General features: G+C 42.9%; 1 protein-coding gene across 5 annotated transcripts in view; it reads left to right on the top strand.

Annotated features, from left to right (window-relative positions):
- Window positions 1-13,352: 13,352 nt before the first annotated feature.
- The window catches only part of LOC124033219 (anoctamin-1-like), a 105,646-nt gene continuing 97,315 nt past the window's right edge, over window positions 13,353-21,683 (top strand). For all 5 annotated transcript variants that reach the window (XM_046345225.1, XM_046345221.1, XM_046345203.1 and 2 more), the window contains exon 1: window positions 13,353-13,521. The gene's annotated coding sequence lies outside the window, so the exon portion shown is untranslated. The remainder of the gene's footprint in view (window positions 13,522-21,683) is intronic.

The following is a 21,683-nucleotide window of genomic DNA, read 5'->3' as shown; positions in this document are numbered from 1 at the left end:
TGACTAGACATATATAGTGAAGCTGACTAGACATATATAGTGAAGCTGACTAGACATATATAGTGAAGATGACTAGACATAGTAGTGAAGCTAACTAGACCTATTCTGGTGAAGCTGACTAGACATATATAGTGAAGCTGACTAGACATATATAGTGAAGCTGACTAGACATATATAGTGAAGCTGACTAGACATATATAGTGAAACTGACTAGACATATATAGTGAAGCTGACTAGACATATATAGTGAAACTGACTAGACATATATAGTGAAGCTGACTAGACATATATAGTGAAGCTGACCAGACCTATTATAGTGAAGCTGACCAGACCTATTATAGTGAAGCTGACTAGACCTATTATAGTGAAGCTGACTAGACCTATTATAGTGCAACTGACTAGACATTTATAGTGAAGCTGACTAGACCCATATAGTGGGGCAAAAAAAGTATTTAGTCAGCCACCAATTGTGCAAGTTCTCCCACTTAAAAATATGAGAGAGGCCTGTAATTTTCAGCATAGGCATACTTCAACTATGACAGACAAAATTAGGGGGGAATCCAGAAAATCACATTGTAAGATTTTTTATGAATGTATTTGCAAATTATGGTGGAAAATAAGTATTTGGTCAATAACAAAAGTTTATCTCAATACTTTGTTATATACCCTTTGTTGGCAATGACAGAGGTCAGACGTTTTCTGTAAGTCTTCACAAGGTTTTCACACACTGTTGCTGGTATTTTGGCCCATTCCTCCATGCAGATCTCCTCTAGAGCAGTGATTTTTTGGGGCTGTTGCTGGGCAACACGGACTTTCAACTCCCTTCAAAGATTTTCTATGGGGTTGAGATCTGGAGACTGGCTAGGCCATTCCAGGACCTTGAAATGCTTCTTACGAAGCCACTCCTTCGTTGCCCGGACGGTGTGTTTGGGATCATTGTCATGCTGAAAGACCCAGCCACGTTTCATCTTCAATGCCCTTGCTGATGGAAGGAGGTTTTCACTCAAAATCTCACGATACATGGCCCCAATCATTCTTTCCTTTACACGGATCAGTCGTCCTGGTCCCTTTGCAGAAAAACAGCCCCAAAGCATGATGTTTCCACCCCCATGCTTCACAGTAGGTATGGTGGTCTTTGGATGCAACTCAGCATTCTTTGTCCTCCAAACACGATGAGTTGAGTTTTTACCAAAAAGTTCTGTTTTGGTTTCATCTGACCATATGACATTCTCCCAATCTTCTTTTGGATCATCCAAATGCTCTCTAGCAAACTTCAGATGGGCCTGGACATGTACTGGCTTAAGCAGGGGGACACGTCTGGCACTGCAGGATTTGAGTCCCTGGCGGCGTAGTGTGTTACTGATGGTAGGCTTTGTTACTTTGGTCCCAGCTCTCTGCAGGTCTTTCACTAGGTCCCCCGTGTGGTTCTGGGATTTTTGCTCACCGTTCTTTTGATCATTTTGATCCCACGGCGTGAGATCTTGCGTGGAGTCCCAGATCGAGGGAGATTATCAGTGGTCTTGTATGTCTTCCATTTCCTAATAATTGCTCCCACAGTTGATTTCTTCAACCCAAGCTGCTTACCTTTTGCAGATTCAGTCTTCCCAGCCAGGTGCAGGTCTACAATTTTGTTTCTGATGTCCTTTGACAGCTCTTTGGTCTTGGCCATAGTGGAGTTTGGAGTGTGACTGTTTGAAGTTGTGGACAGGTGTCTTTTATACTGATAACAAGTTTAAACAGGTGCCATTAATACAGGTAACAAGTGGAGGACAGAGGAGCCTCTTAAAGAAGAAGTTAGAGGTCTGTGAGAGCCAGAAATCTTGCTTGTTTGTAGGTGACCAAATACTTATTTTCCACCATAATTTGCAAATAAATTCATAAAAAATCCTACAATGTGATTTTGGATTTTCCCCCCTAATTTTGTCTGTCATAGTTGAAGTGTACCTATGATGAAGATTACAGGCCTCTCTCATCTTTTTAAGTGGGAGAACTTGCACAATTGGTGGCTGACTAAATATCCCCCCCCCCCACTGTATATACTAAGGCATCTGAAGTGCGGAGTGTTTGAAGGAAAGTTAATTCACCAGCAGATTGGGCTGTGCTTCTGTACCGTGGCCCCTAATGGGTAAAGTTTTAAGATCTACTTTGCCCCATAGGGTTCCAATCGAACAGCCTACAAATCCTGGATGAATACAACTCTTTCAGGTTTCAGTGTGAAACAATAGTGAACTGTAGTATGATGCGGTCTGGAATCCCAGGCTACATGGAACATGCTAAGATGCAGTAAATTCCAGTTAACAGGTGTCAGATCCAAAATGTATGTCCTCTTGTTTTATTCTTCACAGATAAAGAATCGCTCTCCTTTTTTTGTCAACTTCCTTTTCATGCTTCTATGTTGCTGTAATTTTGTGCTACAAATATTTTTAATTTGACTTTTAGATGAAAATATTATTATTGAGATCACAGGAAGAGAAGTATTTGTAAGTCCACAATACTTGTATGGATACCAACATTTTATGCAGGTTAATAAATATATTACACAATATTAGATGACATTCATGTCATATTGCCTTTTTTGTCTTGTAAAGAGTTTTCCAATGGCACACTGTTTCATTGACAGCTATAGTACTGAGTGTTGCCCAGAGTTATATAGATGTGTTGAATGTGCCTGGTTCAAGATCTGTTTGTGCTGTCTTGCCAACCTGCACGGCGACCCCTATGGCCTCTTGCATCCCTCAATGTTTGGCTTGGGAGTTGGCACGAAAGCAAAAACATATCTGGGACCAGGTTCGTGTTTAATAATTGAGATCTATGGATGTGTTCAATAACGGAGATCTAGGAATACCAATTATCCATTCATTCATGATGATGCATGCCACAGGAGGTCTGGACTACAGTATCAGCCAACAGTTTGGACTCATTCCGTAGTTTTTATTTTTGCAATTTTCTACATTGTAGGATAATAGTGAAGACACTATGAAATAACACATATGGAATCATGTAGTAACCAAAAGGTTTGAAACAATCAAAATATATTTTATAATTGAGATTCTTCAAAGTAGCCTCTCTTTGCCTTGATGACAGCTTTGCACACTCTTGGCATTCTCTCAACCAGCTTCATGAGGAATGCTTTACCAACAGTCTTGAAGTTCCCACACATGCTGAGCACTTGTTGGCTGCTTTTCCTTCACTCTGCGGTCCAACTCATCCCAAATCATCTGAAATGCATTGAGGTCGGGTGATTGTGGAGGCCAGGTCATCTGATGCAGCACTCTCTTTCTTGGTCAAATAGCCCTTACACAGACTGGGGGTGTGTTGAGTCATTGTCTTGGTGAAAAACAATTATAGTCCCACTAAGCGCAAACCAGATGGGATGGCAAATCCCTGCAGAATGTGGTATGAGCAAAGCACCCCCATACCATCACACCACCTCCGACATTCTTCATGACGGGGACCACACATGCAGAGATCATCCATTCGCCTACTCCGTGTCTCACAAATTTGAAGGTGTTGATTATTGTGATTTGTTTAAACCTTTTTGGATTACTACATGATTCCATATGTGTTATTTCATAGTTTGATGCCTTCACTATTATTTTAAAATGTAGAAAATAGTCAAAATAAAGAAAAACCCTGGAATGAGTAGGTGTGTCCAAACTTTTGACTGGTACTATACGTCGTCATGTCCACTACCCTTACCGCTTGATCAAAGGTAAGGGCACTGACCCAAAGTCAGCACTGACCCAAAGTCCTGTGACAAAGATATTCAGAGCTCAGACTGGTATAGCGAGGTCAAGCACCTCCTGGTATGTCACAGGGTGGACATTTTACCAGAAGCAACAACCCTAGCAACGAATTAAAAATGTAATGCATTTGTAGCAAAGGTTCTGCCAGACAAGACTTTATCTCTTTTTGAATTATCTCTGGATTACACTATGATGCAATATTGAGCTAGAGTTTGGCAGCAGGTGTGTGTGTGTGTTTTCTGATATTGCTCAGCTGTATTAGACATGATGGTATATTTGTTGATTTATAGTCATTTTCATTGAAAAATAATTACTGTGTGAACACCTAGACAACCATCTGAAAACAAGATTTTAGAAATGTTTGCAAATGTATTAAAAACAACAGAAATACCTTATTCATATAAGTATTCAGACCCTTTGCTATGAGACTCAATTGAGCTCAGGTGCATCATTTTTTCATTTATCATCCTTGAGATGTTTCGACAACTTGATTGGAGTCCACCTGTGGTAAATTCCATTGATTGGACATGAGTTGGAAAGGCACACACCTGTCTATATAAGGTCACACAGTAGACAGTGCATGTCAGAGCTAGAAACAAAGCCATGAGGTCAAAGGAATTGTCCGTAGAGCTCCAAGACAGGATTGTGTCAGGGCACAGATTTGGGGAAGGGTACCAAATTATTTCTGCAGCATTGAAGGTACCCAATAACACAATGGCCTCCATTATTCTTTAATGGAATACGTTTGGAACCACCAAGACTCTTCCCAAAGCCAAACTGAGCAATTGGGGAAGAAGGGCCTAGCTTATGAGGTGACCAAGAACCTGATGGTCCCTCTGACAGTGCTCTAGAGTTCCTCTGTGGAGATGGTAGAACCTTCTAGAAGGACAACCATCTCTGCAGCACTCTACCAATCAGGCCTTTATGGTAGAATGGTCATTTGGAAGCCACTCCTCAGTAAATGGCACATGACAGCCCACTTGGAGTTTGTCAAAAGGCACCTAAAGGTCTCTCAACCATGAGAAACAAGATTCTCTGGTCTGATGAAACTCTGACCTGAATGCCAAGCGTCACATCTGGGGGAAACATGGCACCATCCTTACCGTGAAACATGGTGGTGTCAGCATCATGCTGTGGTGATATTTTTCATTGGCAGGGACGGGGAGACTAGTCAGGATCGAGGGAAAGATGAACGGTGCAAAATACAGAGAGATCCTGCTCCAGAGCACTCAGGACCTCAGACTGGGAGAAAGGTTCACCTTCCAACGGGAAAATTACATTACATTTAAGTCATTTAGCAGACGCTCTTATCCAGAGCGACTTATGACCTTAAGCACACAGCCAAGACAACGCAGGAGTGGCTTTGGGAAAAGTCTCTGAATGTCCTTGAGTGGCCCAGCTGAGACTGGACTTGAGCCTGATCAAACATCTCTGGAGAGACCTGAAAATACCTGTGCAGCGATGCTCCCCATCCAACCTGACAGAGCTTGAATGGATCTGCAGAGAAAAATGAGAGAATCTCCTCAAATTCAGGTGTACTGAAGAATATTGTAGCATCATACCCAAGAAGACTCAAGGCTGTAATTGCTGCCAAAGGTGCTTCAACAAAGTACTGAGTAACGGGTCTGAATACTTATGTAAATGCGATATTTCCGATTTTTATTTGTAAGAAATTTGCCAACATTTCATAAAAACCTGTTTTTGCTTTGTCATTATGGGGTATTTATTGAAGTTTGATGAGGGGGAAAAACTATTTAAAACATTTTGGATTACGGCTGTAAGGAACAACATTTGGAGAAAGTCAAGGGGTCTGAATACTTTCTGAATGCACTGTATTTGGGGAATGCTGACCTCTACTGGTTGTCATGTTTCTGAGCAATGGCTCTAAATGTCCTTTTTACATAATATATGCCATTTAGCAGACGCTTTTATCCAAAGCGACTTACAGTCATGTGTGCATACATTCTACGTATAGGAGAGATGGACTCACTCCTACCAGAAGATGTCGCCAGTACTGAAGAACTGAAGAATTGGATAATGTATTTATTTAGAAAGGTATTTATTTAGAAAGTACAATCTAGTAAAATAGTAATTACACTGTTATAACCTACAGTATGAATGTATTTGCTTTAGAACATCTTTGGCCATTGGAAGGTTCAGAGAAGGGTTCCGGGCAGGTTCCGGAGTGTCCTTGGTCAGTGGCACTGCCGGCTGCAGGCTCCCGCCCTGTATGCGATGCACACTCGCACACGTACACACCCTACAGGCCAGGCGTCCCTCAGTGGTCCTCAGGCCTCTAAGGACTGCTGCTGCACATCCAGCTGGGGATAATTAAACTGGATGCTCATTGTGAAATGGTGAGAAAGTGCCTTTAAATACACAATGGGGTGCACACACACCCACACAAACACACTGTAGATGAGGAAAGGAAACCTATTAGCAAGGCTAATCTGTAATGTGTTTGTACACAAGAGGAGGAAAAAACAATTTGAACCTGCATTACACAGCAGTGGTCCAATTTGTGATTTAAAAGAAGCTACTGATGCAGCCTCCACCTTAAAGAAATGGGTTTAAATTCAGTTAAGACTGTTTTATTGGTATGTTGTACTCCATGAAAGCAAAGTCTGTTTGACTGTAGGATCCAAAGACAGGACAAAAATAGCAAAAAACATTCAGTTTGTTTTGTTGAAGAGCTGTAGCCTATCATGTTCTTTGTCCCAAATGTCACCCTAATCCCTACATATGGGACCCTACATGGCACCCTATTCCGCCCATAGAGCCCTGGTCAAAACACAGCCCATGATGTGCGTGAGGACGTGGTCGCAGAGTCATGCTAGCGTTGGTCATTCTCAGTGACCTTTGACCAGGCTGGTCCGGCGGTCTCTGGAGGCTGGCTGAACTCTGCCAGATCACTCTGTGTGTTCTTGCATCCACATCCAGCTGCTTCACAGGTCTATCTTCATTACTTACTCATCCTCCTCAGAGGTCCCCTGGGGACAAGGACAGGAACATAGAAGCCTTTAAAAGGCTGTCGGCTGTAAACAAGGAGTTCATTGAGATGTACACTACTTGAGGACTAACATGGCTATATTGATCTATAAGTCAAAAAAAAGAATATTATCAGGAAAAGTAGTGTGACCAGAGCAACTTCCTTATGATTCCATTTCCTGTTTCTTATACCAGCCCCCAAAACTCCCCCATCCCCTCCCTTTGCACAATCCCACCCACCAACCATAAAGTGTGGTGTCCTGTGTGAATTTAAGTATGCTCTCTCCAATTCTCTCTCGATCTCTCTTTCTTTCTTTCTCTCTCTCAGATCACCTGAGCCCTAGGACCATGCCTCAGGACTACCTGGCCTGATGACACCTTGCTTTTCCCAGTCCACCTAGACGTGCTGCTGCTCCAGTTTCAACTGTTCTGCCTGCGGCTATGGAACACTGACCTGTTCACTGGACGTGCTATCTGTCCCAGACCTGCTGTTTTCAACTCTCTAGAGACAGCAGGAGCAGTAGAGATACTCTGAATGATCGGCTATGAAAAGACATCTGACATTTACTCCTGAGGTGCTGACCTGTTGCACCCTTGACAACCACTCATCTATGAACATTTGAACATCTTGGCCATGTTCTGTTATAATCTCCACCCGGCACAGCCAGAAGAGGACTGGCCACCCCTCATAGCCTGGTTCCTCTGTAGGTTTCTTCCTAGGTTCTGGCCTTTCTAGGGAGTTTTTCCTAGCCACCGTGCTTCTACACCTGCATTGCATGCTGTTTGGGGTTTTAGGCTGGGTTTCTGCACAGCACTTTGTGACATCAGCTGATGTAAGACGGGCTTAATAAATAAATGTGATTGATTGTAGATATACATTTGGAACAATCAACATTCGGTCTGTAAAATTTAAAATCCACAGATTAGGGCCTCATGAATTTATTTTAATTGACTGATTTCCTTATAGGAACTGTAACTCAGTAAAATATTTTAAATTTGTGTATGTTTCGCAGCGCTAGCTATGCCACCAGAGACTCTGGATTCGCGCCCAGGCTCTGCCAGGTGCACGATGTTTCCTCCGACACATTGGTGCGGCTGGCTTCCGGGTTGGATGCACGACTGTGTTAAGAAGCAGTGCGGCTTGGTTAGGTTGTGTTTCGGAGGACGCATGGCGTTCGACCTTCGTCTCTCCCGAGCCAGTATGGGAGTTGTAGCGATGAGACAAGATAGTAGCTACTAAAAAACAATTGGATATCATGAAATTGGGGAGAAAAGGGGGTATAAAAAAGTGTTTTATGTTGCATTTATATTTTTGTTCAGTATACTGTACATTGAAATATATGGGTCATATTCACCTATCTCTAAAACAAATAGCTGATAACCAAACATACTCTACCAGGGGTAAACGTGATCCCACGCCACAAGTTCAGACAACAGATGTTTTTTATTATCTGTAAAAAAGAAAACGGGTAATTAGTCATTTATGTATAGCATCCTGTGTTTCTATTCCCATGCAGTGAAATAAGGACTGGTGGTAAACAATCAGACAGGATAAATACTCAGTCATGATGCTCCCCTGATTCAGATGACTCATTCAGCCCTTTTCATTCTATGTTTTACATTTCCCAGGAAACAATATTTATTACAATATCGTGAAGAGAATTGAGGAGAATAATGTGTTGGGTAGTATTTTGGTAAGGTGGAATATTTTATTAATTTAGAAACAATTCCAAAATATACTGCATGAAAAGAGCAATGTGTGGTTCTTATACTGTTTTTCCTCAACTAAAATATGAAGGATGATTATGATTAAAGAGAATATCTTCACACACAAGTGCCTGCCTGTTCATCCTAGGTGGTCTAATTTCACATTTTCTTTAAACTTCAAAGACGAACGCAGCATATTTATTATGAAGCCTATAGTCTTATTCATAAATCATGTATCTAACTTTGACTACAATGATTGCCTTATTGTCTAATTTCCTTTACACTACCAACATGGGTGCAGTGTATCTATCATGTAATTAAGTGCCTTTCTTTTCCATATATCATGTATCTAGCTTCCTTGCGGCCTTGACTAAAATGATCCAATGAGGTGTTGTTGATTAGAAGCAGGAAATGGTCTACAGGCCTACAGGGTCCTTCTGGGAGCTGTTGCTGCTCTGTTGCATGGGGAGCTGTGGTTCTGAACTGCCACAGATATGGATGGGAAACCATCGCCCCGACACCACTTCCCACGATGTCATTCTTCCCTCAGCCTCTGGCCTAGCAGATGCTGCTGTGTGTCTCTTTCTCTCTGTGTGTCAGTGGCTGTCGGTGGCGTTTAAGATGAGGGAGGATGATGATATTTTTAATGAGCATGGCCTTATTTCTATTACAGCATATTGGATGATTGTCATTCATATTCCATTCCCCCAGCTCAATATAACATCGATATTAGGCTACTACATGATACAAACATTTCTCTATACCCATTGCTACAGCCTAGCTTACAAATTCAAGATTATAACGTAGGTGCACATGTTCGGCTAAAGACAAATTGGAGTAATCGAGGTGACAGACAGTGACACATTCAATACCACCTTGCACACTCCCTCTAAGCCAAACCTTCATACCATAACTGCTAACCCCGGGCACCGATGATGTGGATGTCGATTAAGGCAGGCCCCCGCACCTCTCTTATTTAGAGGGGTTGGGCTAAATGCGGAAGTCATATTTCAGTTGAATGCATTCAGTTGTACAACTGACTAGGTATCCCCTTTACCTTTCCCTAACCACTACATACAGCCTACATCATTGTCACCATATTAGCTAATGTAATAGTCAACATAGATACTAGAACTACTGTGTTAGTAAACCCGATACAATCATGCAGTACAGTGTACAGCAAGCAGTTTAGCAGTTACTCCGGTGGGCCCCCGTGGTAATAAATTAATCAAACCCGAAAGCTTACCTTGACTTGGAAGATTTCCAGTGTTGGATAGCCAGATAGATAACATAAATACCATTCATGTGTTTGCGCTGGGTGTTTGAGTAGGCTAAATTAGCTAACAGCACTAGCTATCTAATTAAGTGAAAGTGAAAAAAATTAAGCAAAATATAGTTAGATCTCTTGCTGCTGCTTCTAATTGATTTTGGAAGAAATTAATTTGTTCAAAACTGTTCAACTATTGGCTTTCTCTCTTTGTGAGTCAACTACTCGCCACATGTAATGCACTGCAGTGCTAGCTAGCTGTAGCTTATGATTTCAGTACTAGATTAATTCTCTGATCCATTGATTGGGTGGACAACATGTCAGTTCATGCTGCAAGAGCTCTGATAGGTTGGAGGATGTCTACCGGAATTTGTCATAGTTGGGGCTGTGGCGGTCACAAAATTCTGTCAGCCGGTGAATGTCAGCCAGTGATTATCAGTTCATGCAGAGTTCTGATAGGTTGGAGGACGTCCTCCAGAAGTCATCATAATTAATATGTGAGTCTATGGAAGGGGCCTCCTAGGTTTTGTATTGAAGTCAATGTACCCAGAGGAGGATGAAAAATAGCTGTCCTCCGGCTAAACCATTGTGCTACCCCAGAAAGTGTTGTTGATGCTACTGTAGACCTTCATTGTAACAGTCTGTTTTAAACCAGTTATTTGGTGATTTGAATATATTTAGTATAGTTTTATCTAAAAAGGATAACTAAGTGTTTCACTATTTTTATTTTTATGAAATTCACTGAGTAGGATGGTCCTCCGAGGAGCTTCCACTGTTGTATGTGTGTGTCTGTCATAACTCACTCATTGGGTTAAAAGAAGAAGGAATGTCAGATAGAATGCTGGATGTGGATGAATTGATAGCATTGCTCTTACTTTCAACTGCTGTGAAACCATTTGCAACTGTGCCACTCAGTGTGATGTTTGAGCCTTGCTGTGTGACGTTTAATTGTGCCTTTTGGACCAATGTCAGTTTTTTCAGTGAGTTTGTGAAATTGTATGACAGAGATGTGTGACATCCCAAAGCTGTATGAGTTCCTATAATATTGCAAGACCATAAATCACGCATCCTTAACAATTACCGAAGAGATCTGCCCTCATAGTTGACTGTTGCTGGTTGTAGAATGTGCGCCATGAAATATTAACCATTTATGAAATCCTCTGCTCTATGGGACCAATAGAGAAGTCCCAAAAGATCCCAAAAATGCAAACCCCACCCACCTGCCATTCCAGGTATGCTAAAGAAAACCCTCAGATTTGAAAGACTCTAAATAGTACTTGAACCCAGGTCTGCTCCAGGTGATGTTATCTACAGTAGCACAGCAGACTATTGTTGTGCTGGCTGGCTGGCTGGCTGGCTGGCTGGCTGGCTGGCTGGCTGGCACAACCAACACAAAAAGTTTTCCGTAATGGAATGAAATGCTTTAAATTCAAAGTCTTTCTTAGGCTCTTGATTTGATTACCACTTATTTAATATTGCACCAAAGAACAAAAAAACAATGGGTTTGTTTCACTCTCAAGAATGAAAGATCCAGGATGGTCTTTAATAATATTGAAGTGGCATGGCCACTGAGTTCATGTTCTATTGGCTCACTTGGAATATGTTGTGTGATTCAGCTGATAACATTGAGGAGTTTACAACATCAGTCACCAACTTCATTAATAAGTTCATCGACAAAGTTGTCCCCACAGTGACCATACGTACATACTCCAACCAGAAGCCATGTTGCCATAGGCAACATCTGTACTGATCTAAAGGCTAGAGCAACCACTTTCAAGGAACCCTACACCCATCTGGATGCTTATAAGAAATCCCACTATGACCTCCGATGAGACATCAAACAGGCAAAGCGTCAATACCGGACTAAGATGGAATCCTACCACACCGGCTCTGACGCTTGATGGATGTGGCATGGCTTGCAAACTATCACGGATTACAAAGGGAAACCCAACCGCAAGCTGCCCAGCCTACCAGATAAGATAAATGCCTTCTATGTTCGCCTTGAGGCAAGCAACACTGAACCATGCATGAGAGCACCAGCTGTTCCGGATGACTGTGTGATCTCGCTCTCCATAGCCAATGTGAGTAACACCTTTAAACAGGTTAACATTTGCAAAGTCACGGGGCTAGACAGAATACTAGGACGCGTACTGAGAGCTTGCGCTGACTAGCTGGCAAGTGTCATCACTAACATTTTCAAGCTATCCCTGAACCTATCTTTAATACCAACTTGTTTCAAGCAGACCACCATAGTCCCCGTGCCCAAGAATGCCAAGGTAGCCTGCCTGCCTAAATGACTATCACCCCGTAGCACTTACATCGGTAGCCATGAAGGGCTTTGAAAGGCTGGTCATGGCTCACATCAACACCATCATCCCAGACACCCTGGACCTACGCCAATTTGCCTACCGCCCCAACAGATACACAGATGACACAATCTCTATTGCACTCCACACTGCCCTCACCCACCTGGATAAAAGGAATAGCTACAGTACATAGCTTCCTCAATTACCTCGTAACCTTGCACATTGACTCGATACTGGTAGTCCCTATATTTAGCCATGTTATTTTTTACTTGATTTTGTTATTAATTATTTAATGTGTATTTATTTCTTATGTCACTATTTCTATTTTAATTAAAATTTGTTTAATATTTATCTTCAATTCTGCATTGTTTGAAAAGGACCTGTAAGGAAGCATTTCACTGTTAGTCTACACCTGTTGTTTACTAAGCATGTGACAAATAAAATGTGATTTGATTTGATTTTACTTGTGACTTGAGTTTGTTTGTCTGCTTGAACTGCGTATGTGATGGCAAATCTGATTATTCAATTGGCATTTAATTGTAAGAATGTTGGCCAAATATTAAGCCTATAATGTCTTGTGCTTCATTCACATTTGGATAACATTTTTGGGAGGAAATCTCCCTTATTTTTCAGCTTGAAGTCATGCGAGTTCAACAACAACTCAAATACTCAGGTAGAGTTTTACCTGGTCAGGTAAAGAAATGCTCTGGCTTAGCATTTGATGTGATCTCGCATAGTAACTAGTGTCAAGCAGTAAACAAGCGAGATTCTCTCCAAACAGGACAACCTTAAAGCCATAGCATACGATGATCAGGCTACCATCTGATTGTTATCATTATGCATAACTAAAAGTCTTATTGCAAGTAGTTGATCCTATCACAACAACGGTTGAGGTATCAAAGCCAAATGTGAGGGTTGTAGTATGTCTTGTAGGTTGCACAATGTCTACTACAGATTAAGATATATTTTATATCTAAAAACCACAGGCACTGCTCATATTTGCTTGCAGTGCACCTTTTTACATTTTACATGGTGGAGTACCTAACTATTAAGTGGATTGGTTAGGCTATCATTGTTAGTTGCGTTATTTGTAGAACAGAGAATAATTCCCGCCTACACAATCAAAGTGAAGTAGGATGTCTCTTGCATATGGATCAAAACACAGATAGCCTGCGTAAATATATTGGCAAAATGTAATTATTGAGTTGGGCTTGTTTGCTACCTTAATTAAATTGGTTCTACACCATTAGAAATAGGACTGAGACGTCAACCGCGCAGGGACTGCCTCAGACATAGATGTTCATGCATACCTCTGCCTGACAACTTTCTGCGCGACTCGAGGAAGGAGGGCTCGTTGCGCTTGTGCAATTGGTTGACAAGAGCGCAGTGCGCTGACTGTCCTCCGAACAACGAGAGGCTGACTGCTTAGTCGTTATGGATTTAAATGACCTGTAAACAGTATCAGCCGGTTTGACAGGACATCCTTACACTATTTCATCAATTGCAGGTAAAAACAAGCGGCTGACACATATATTATGTTGTTCAGTGGACGTGGCTGTGGTTCGGTGGGGATGTTGAAACAATGACTAGCCTTTTTACAGTAAACTTTTATTTTGTATGTTTAAATGAATATTTCAAAATGATACATGCCATCTCAATCCCTCTCGCAGGACAATAACACCTTTTAATATGCATGCTTAATAACGATGTAAAACATTATCTCTTTCTCGAAGGTTTTGTGAATAAATATACGTTTTAAATTAGGATTCTGATATAAAATGCTGTGAACTAGTTCTTGACTTTGTTTCTTGCTTCTTTAACTTAAACTGTAAAGAGAGCATGTTTACATGCTGCAGTGATGTAGACTGGTTGGACTCGGCAAGGTGAGAGGCAATTCAAACAGAGAGAGCTGCTGATAAGGTTATAGTTTTGAGTCTGAGCGATAAAGTTTTGTTGTACTGTACAGACATGAAACTAGGCTAGACAAATTATTAAAGTGAATTAGACGGTAGTTTAAGTTTGCAGGCAGCTCGGTGGCAATTATAATTCTGTATTTCATATTACAGTACACCTACTGTAATATAAATACGATATCGAAGCAAGTACTTATGTAATGACACACAGTACAATACCGTTAAATTGACTATTATACTGTAATTACAAGGTATTGGTGCAAGCAGGTTGGCTGCTAGGTAAAGTGTTTACTCATTACAGTATATTACAGCATCTTATGAGGCACACCTCAAAAAAATGGTAATAAGCCAGAAACAACAATAACATGCACACATTAGGGGTCAAAAGGTTTTTGGTGTTCCAAAGATAGGTACTGTATTTTATGGGATGGAATTACAGTCCCATTTGAGAGACAGGATTCTTTCCCTGGCCTCACCATTTCCCCACAATGCACCATAAATGACAGTATTCTGCAGTAAAACAGTATTTTATTGTTATTAATACTCCCAAATTACCGTATAATATACCGTTTTCCGTTACAGTGCAACTGTACAAAATGTGAGTATATTATTTGATAGACAAACATTAAGCTATCCGTTGATAGTTTAAAATAGGGAGCTACAAAGGTCAGTCCTAAGTTACACTGACTGACTCCGAGCGCATTGTTTCTGTCCGAAGCTATGCCTGATAGCAGAGTGACCACCACGTCCAGTTTACCTTTCCTATTGTCGGATATGATTTAGTGATGATAGCCGAGCAGTTTAGAGCATGGCGCTTGTAACGCCAGGGAAGTGGGAACCCATTCGTAGAATGATTCTAAGTCGCTTTGGATAAAAGCGTCTGCTAAATGGCATATATTATTATTATTATTAATCCAGGACCGAGAGAAGAGTTTTCCCTGTGGTGGAATCCTCGCCTGTCTTTGTCTGTCAGGTCTGTGTGCACTTTGCAAGGCTGTCAGAAGGTCATTTTGTCAATGCTTGCATGCCTTGTGTGTTCGGTCTATCGAGTTGTTAATGTAGGCTGAGGCTATCCACCATGTAAGTGTGAGACTTGTGTAATTTGTAACTGATAAATGTATTGGGTTTATCTCATGACATGTGAACTGTTGTTTGAAAGCATTTTGGTTTGCATTTGGTTTGGTTTGCACTAATTATTATTGTTAATGCAAGCGTTTCCAAACATGTTTGGCCCACGACCCCATTTTGATATCTGAAAATTATTGCGATGCCCACCATGTCAAAATAATTATGTAATTAACTGTTTTATTTGGGGCTATGGCAGTCAATTGAAAAACATTCTAACAGTATTTATGATTGTCTTCTCAACTCCCCATCACATACTTTTAATGTGGGGTTATGAACGTCAATTGCAAATTAGTTTGACATAATGTGTCTTATCTCACCACCACTAATGAGATGGGTGTGCTTGATGCATGTCGAGAGTCTGAGGTTCTCTAACGTGGTCGACTGCGCACTTTATCTCTGCTGTCACATCCAACCTGTATCGATATTTGGTTTTAATACAGAAGAGAGCACTGATGGTTCTTTAAAGACAACTGGGAACTCGGAAAAATACGAGGTCAAATCATGACGTCCGTGATGTTCAGTTCGGAAAGTCGGAAGCTCTAGAAAGAGGCCCAATTTCCTGAATTTGGAATTCCGAGTTGGTTGACCGTAAAAATAAAAAAAGAGTTCCCAGTTGTCTTGAACGCACTGAAGTCGGAGATTTCCGAGTTCCCAGTTGTTTTGAACGCTGCATTAATGCTCAGAGGGTGACGGTATTATTATTCCAGTTGAGTCAGGAACCAAAGCCCCTCGGTAGTGACCAGTGAATGCATTCTGTCACATGACGGCTCGCTCAGCTGTTCGATTTCACTTACAAGCATTTCGATTGAACCAGGGGCACAGTCAAACGGATTGGGACGTCGTTCCCAATGTGCTCTTCCAAGTCTTGAAGGTTATCAGTCATCACTCGTATGGGACACTTACAGATGCTGTTTTCTGTTACAAACATGTATTTTTTAATCACACAGAAAGTCAACCAAGTCTAATTTTACATCCATTGTGAATGACAGCAGTTCCTCTCTGTGTGAAAAATCTTTCCAACGCTCCTCGATAATCACCAATCCTCCGTGTGAAATAGAACACTGTCATGCTCTAATCCCGTGTCTTCACATAGTTTTCCGAACAGGCGGGCGCGCAGTGGATGTGGTTTTATGTAGTTTACAATCAAAGTTACCCGCTGCAGCATATTTCTGACTTCTTTGTTCAGCTCTTTTGAGGACTATGCTCTCGGTGTAACATACAATGCGTCTATATGAGAGAGGGAGACATTCATAACTAGAGTGCATATGCCCGCGCTCCGTCCCGCCATAGATGGAGCCCCATCTGTGCAAAAACCCACCATTCAGTCCCATGGAAACTGTTTTTGGCCAATATGGCCACGCAGCACACTGAACAGCTCCATGTGCAGTTGCATGCTCGGGAATCGTGAGACAGAAAAATATGTCCTCGTGAATAGCATCCCCCGACATGTATAGAGAACAACATGCAATGCATGGGCATCTCTGTCCTCACATTTGGAGAGCATACACTGGGTAGTTTTTGAATCGTTCAGCAGTTAAGAGTTTCGTTTTGATTGCTAGCAATATCATAAATGATTTGTTTAACAGTGTTATCTGACAAAGCTATTGATCTGTGTTTCTGTGCCTCTGCCTCCCCGCACATTATTTTCAACATATCAATTGCGTCCGGTAATATCAAAGTCTCTGCAATAGTCTGTGTGGTTTCAAGGCGTAGCGGACCGAACCATTCACGGTGGGGAGGATTCAGGTGTAATGCTCAAGTGCAGACTTTTTCCATGATCTAAGGTGCTCTGGTTGAATTGTATATTGTAGATTGAAATCATTTGAATTTAGAATTTTAAGGTTAACCACATTACAATGATTTTGATACAACGACTATATTATAATATATATATATATATATATATATATATATATATATATATATATATATATATATATATATGTATGTTTATATTTTTTCCAGATTTTGGTAATTATCCGACAACCCCATTTTCATATAAGACGACCCCACATGGGGTTGTGACCCTTGGTTTGGGAACGCTGTCTTAATGTAACTGTCCATAGAAAAGCTCAATTTTAAAAGTTAATTCTGTTAACTCATACCTAAATAATGTTGCTGACCCATCCTACTGTATACCCGTATTTGTGGATAAAGCATAAATTGGCAAAAAAACATTTAAAAAAAAAACACCAAAAAGTTGTACCTCAAACATACAGTTTCCACAATTCTTGCTATTTCCTCATAGGCGATGATGTCATACTCCTGCAGAGGATGAGCTGGCAAATCATCAATTTACTCACATTAATATGTTGTTGGGGCACGCCCACACCATTCCAACACAGAAAAAAACTGCTTTTTAAAACTTAATTAAAAAATGTGTAAAGGAAAACTATTTCACCCATATTGTAAGTAATTATAGGTCATATTTCATATAAATATTGAAACACTGGACAGTTACTTTAATAATCACTGTGCAGTTCGGCTAATAATGTATTTGCTCACACATTAGACATTTTCTAAAGCTCAAGGGCCCCTGAAATCTGAAGTGTCATTAGGTCTGGGTCCTACATGCATGTGCTGTCAATGTGCATTTGAAACAATTTGATATGGTTACACTGTGTAAGTTCAGTCAGTAAGTCAATATCTGCTATGGAATTACTAGGTGTTTACGCACATCACATACTACTTTACCTGTAGGGCCCCTGAAATCTACAATGTCATTTGATCTGGGTTCCTAGAAGGACTCACTGCTACACCACTCTTCCACTCTCTGCCCTGGGGGCCATCATGTGGTCGATGCTTTTTGGGATGTATAAAGTCAACACAGTGTCAACACATTGGGGTCACATTCACTTGCAAGGTTGTCCTATGACCTATATGCAGTCCCATCGAGTCAATGAATCAAATTTATAATACCCTTTTCCATCAGCAGTTGTCACAAAGTGCTTTTACAAGTAACCTAGACCCCAAATATTGTGCTTCCTAGAAGGAAGAAACCTAGAGAGGAACCAGGCTCAGAATCACTTTATTCACCAAGTACATTTTCACATACCTGGAATTATACTTAGTGAATAAGTGCTGCCAGCAATAGTCAATGTACAGACAGAATAAAGACACAAGGTCAAAGCATATTGATGAGCTTTGAGGGCACTATGGTGTTGAACGCTGTGCTGTAGTCAATGAATTGCATTCTCACATAGGTGTTCCTTTTTACCAGGTGGGAAAGGGCAGTGTGGAGTGGGAAAGGGCAGTGTGGAGTGCGATAGAGATTGCATCATCTGTGGATCTGTTGGGGCGGTATGTAAATTGGAGTGGGTCCAGGGTTTCTGGGATAATGGTGTTGATGTGAGCCATGACCAGCCTTTCAAAGAACTTCATGGCTACGAACGTGAGTGCTACGGGTCGGTAGTAATTTAGGCAGGTTACCTTAGTGTTCTTGGGCACAGACGCTATGGTGGTCTGCTTGAACCATGTTGGTATTACAGACTCGGACAGGGTATTACAGACTCGGACAGTGGTTGAAAATGTCAGTAAAGACACTTGCCAGTTGGTCAGCGCAAGCTTGCAGTACACGTCCTGGTAATCCGTCTGACCCTGTGGCCTTGTGAATGTTGACCTGCTTAAAGGTCTTACTCACATCGGCTGTGGAGAGCGTGTTCACACAATCTTCCGGAACAGCTGGTGCTCTCATGCATGTTTCAGTGTTATTTGCCTCGAAGCGAGCATAGAAGTAGTTTCTCTCATCTGGTAGGCTCGTGTCACTGGGCAGCTCTCGGCTTTGCTTCCCTTTGTAGTCTGTAATGGTTTAGAAACCCTGCCACATCCGACGAACATCAGAGATGGTGTAGTAGGATTCAATCTTAGTCGATTCGATCTTAGTCAATCTTAGATTTTAGTCCTGTACGCTTTGCCTGTTTGATGGTTCATCGGAGGGCTTAGCGGGATTTTTTTACAAGCTTCTGGGTTAGAGTTCCGCTCCTTGAAAGCGGCAGCTCTAGCCTTTAGCTCAGTGCGGACATTGCCTGTAATCCATGGCTTTTGGTTGGGCTATGTATGGTCACTGTGGGGACGACGTCATCGATGCACTTATTGATGAAGCCAATGACCGATGTGGTGTACTCCAATGCCATCGGAGGAATCCCGGAACATATTCAGTCTGTGCTAGCAAAACAGTCCTGTAGCTTAGCATCTGTTTCATCTGACCACTTTTTATTGATCTCGTCACTGGTGCTTCCTGCTTTAATTTTTTCTTGTAAGCAGGAATCAGGAGGATAGAATTATGGTCAGACTTGCCAAATGGAGGATGAGGGAGAGCTTTGTATCCTTCTCTGTGTGCGGAGTAAAGGTGGTCCAGAGTTCTTTTCCTCTGGTTGCACATTTAACATGTTTATAGAAATTTGGTTATAGTTTCCCTGCATTAAAGTCTCCGGCTACTAGGAGTTCCGCCTCTGGTTGAGTGTTTTCTTGTTTGCTTATGGCAAAATACAGCTCATTCATGTAACGTCGTTCGTCTGTTGAATGAAGAGAGTCAGACCGAAATGCAGCGTGTAGGTTACTCATGTCTTTTAATGAAAGTATCGTGGTACATGAAATAACTGAATAAACGAAAACAACAAACGAAACGAAAACTAATTACAGCCTATCTGGTGACTACTACACAGAGACAGGTACAAACACCCACAAAATACAACGCGAACTCAGGCTACCTAAATACGGTTCCCAATCAGAGACAACGATAAGCAGCTGACTCCAATTGAGAATCGCCTCAGGCAGCCAAGCCTAACTAGACACACCCCTAATCATACACAATCCCAATTACTACAAACCCCAATACGAAACACAACATAATAAACCCATGTCAAACCCTGGCCTACCCAAACCTATACCAAAAACACAAAATACAATGACCAAGGCGTGACAGAACCCCCCCCCCTAAGGTGCGGACTCCGGGATGCACCTCAAGAGCATAGGGAGGGTCCGGGTGGGCGTCTGTCCATGGTGGCGGTTCTGGCTCGGGACGTGGACCCCACTCCATAAATGTCCTAGTTCCTCCCCTTCGCGTCCTGGGATAATCCACCTTCTCCGCCGACCATGGCCTAATAGTCCTCACCCTGATCCCCACATAACTGAGGGGCAGCTCGGGACCGAGGGGCAGCTCGGGACCGAGGGGCAGCTCGGGACAGAGGGGCAGCTCGGGACAGAGGGGCAGCTCGGGACAGAGGGGCAGCTCGGGACAGAGGGGCAGCTCGGGACAGAGGGGCAGCTCGGGACAGAGGGGCAGCTCAGGATAGAGGGGCAGCCCGGGACTGAGGGGTAGCTCGGAACAGAGGGGCAGCTTAGGACAGAGGGGCAGCTCAGGACAGAGGGGCAGCTCGGGACAGAGGGGCATCTCAGGACAGAGGGGCAGCCCGGGAACGAAGCAGCCCGGTACTGAGGGGAAGCCCGGTACTGAGAGGCAGCCCAGTACTGAGAGGAAGCTCAGTACTGAGAGGAAGCTCAGGCAGGTAGTAGGCTCCGGTAAATCCTGGCTGGCTGGAACTGGATGATTCAGGTTGTCTGGCCGATCTAGAAGATCTTGGCAGACTGGCACTTCTGGCAGATCTTGGCAGACTGGCACTTCTGGCGGATCCTGGCAGACTGGGAGCACTGGGCAGACTGGGAGGCGCTGGGCAGACTGGGAGCACTGGGCAGACTGGAGACTCTGGCAGCGCAGGAGAGGAGAAAGGCTCTGGCTGCGCTAAACAGGCGGGAGACTCCGATAGCGCAGGAGAGGAGAAAAGCGCTGGCTGCGCTGAACAGGCGAGGCGCCCTGGAGGCCTGGTGCGTGGTGCTGGAACTGGTGGTACTGGATCAAGGACACGCACAGGAAGCCTGGTGCGGGGAGCTGCTACCGGAGGACTGGTGTGTAGAGGTGGCTCTGGATAGACCGGACCGTGCAGGCGCACTGGAGCTCTTGAGCACCGAGCCTGCCCAAGCTTACCTGGCTCGATGCCCACTCTAGCCCGGCCAATAGGAAGGGCTGGTATGTGCCGCAGCTGGCTCTGCACCCGCACTGGAAACACTGTGCGCTCCATAGCATAACACGGTGCCTGCCCGGTCTCTCTAGCCCAACGGTGAGCACAGGGAGTATGCGCAGGTCTCCTACCTGGCATAACTATTCTCCCTTCTAGCCGCCCCCAATACATTTTTTGGTGTGACTTTCCGGTTTCCAACCGCGTCGCCGTGCTGCCTCCTCATACCTGCGCCTCTCCGCTTTAGCTGCTTCTATTTCCTCCTTGAGACGGCGATATTCTCCCGGCTGCGCCCAGGGTCCTTTTCCGTCTAATTCCTCCTCTCATGTCCAAATCTCCAAATGGTGCAGTCTCTTCCACTGCAACTGCTCTTCACGATTAACAGGGAGAGTAGGCTCAAGTCTGACTCCTGACTCAGCCACTCTCTCTCTGCGCTTTCCCCCATTACTTTCGGTTTTCGCTCTGTATAGCCTTGCTTTCTTTTTCGACTCCATACGTCTATAGCCCTCTTCGCATTGCTGTAGGGAATCCCAGGCGGGCCCCTGCACTCGCTCTGGGTCGGCCGCCCACCTGTCGATTTCTTCCCACGTCGTATACTCCATGCTTCTGCTGTC

Source organism: Oncorhynchus gorbuscha, linkage group LG01 (assembly GCF_021184085.1).
Source record: "Oncorhynchus gorbuscha isolate QuinsamMale2020 ecotype Even-year linkage group LG01, OgorEven_v1.0, whole genome shotgun sequence".
In the NCBI taxonomy this organism is placed as follows: domain Eukaryota; kingdom Metazoa; phylum Chordata; class Actinopteri; order Salmoniformes; family Salmonidae; genus Oncorhynchus; species Oncorhynchus gorbuscha.
Note: the sequence above shows the minus strand (reverse complement) of the source record. Positions and strands in the feature narration are given on the sequence as shown.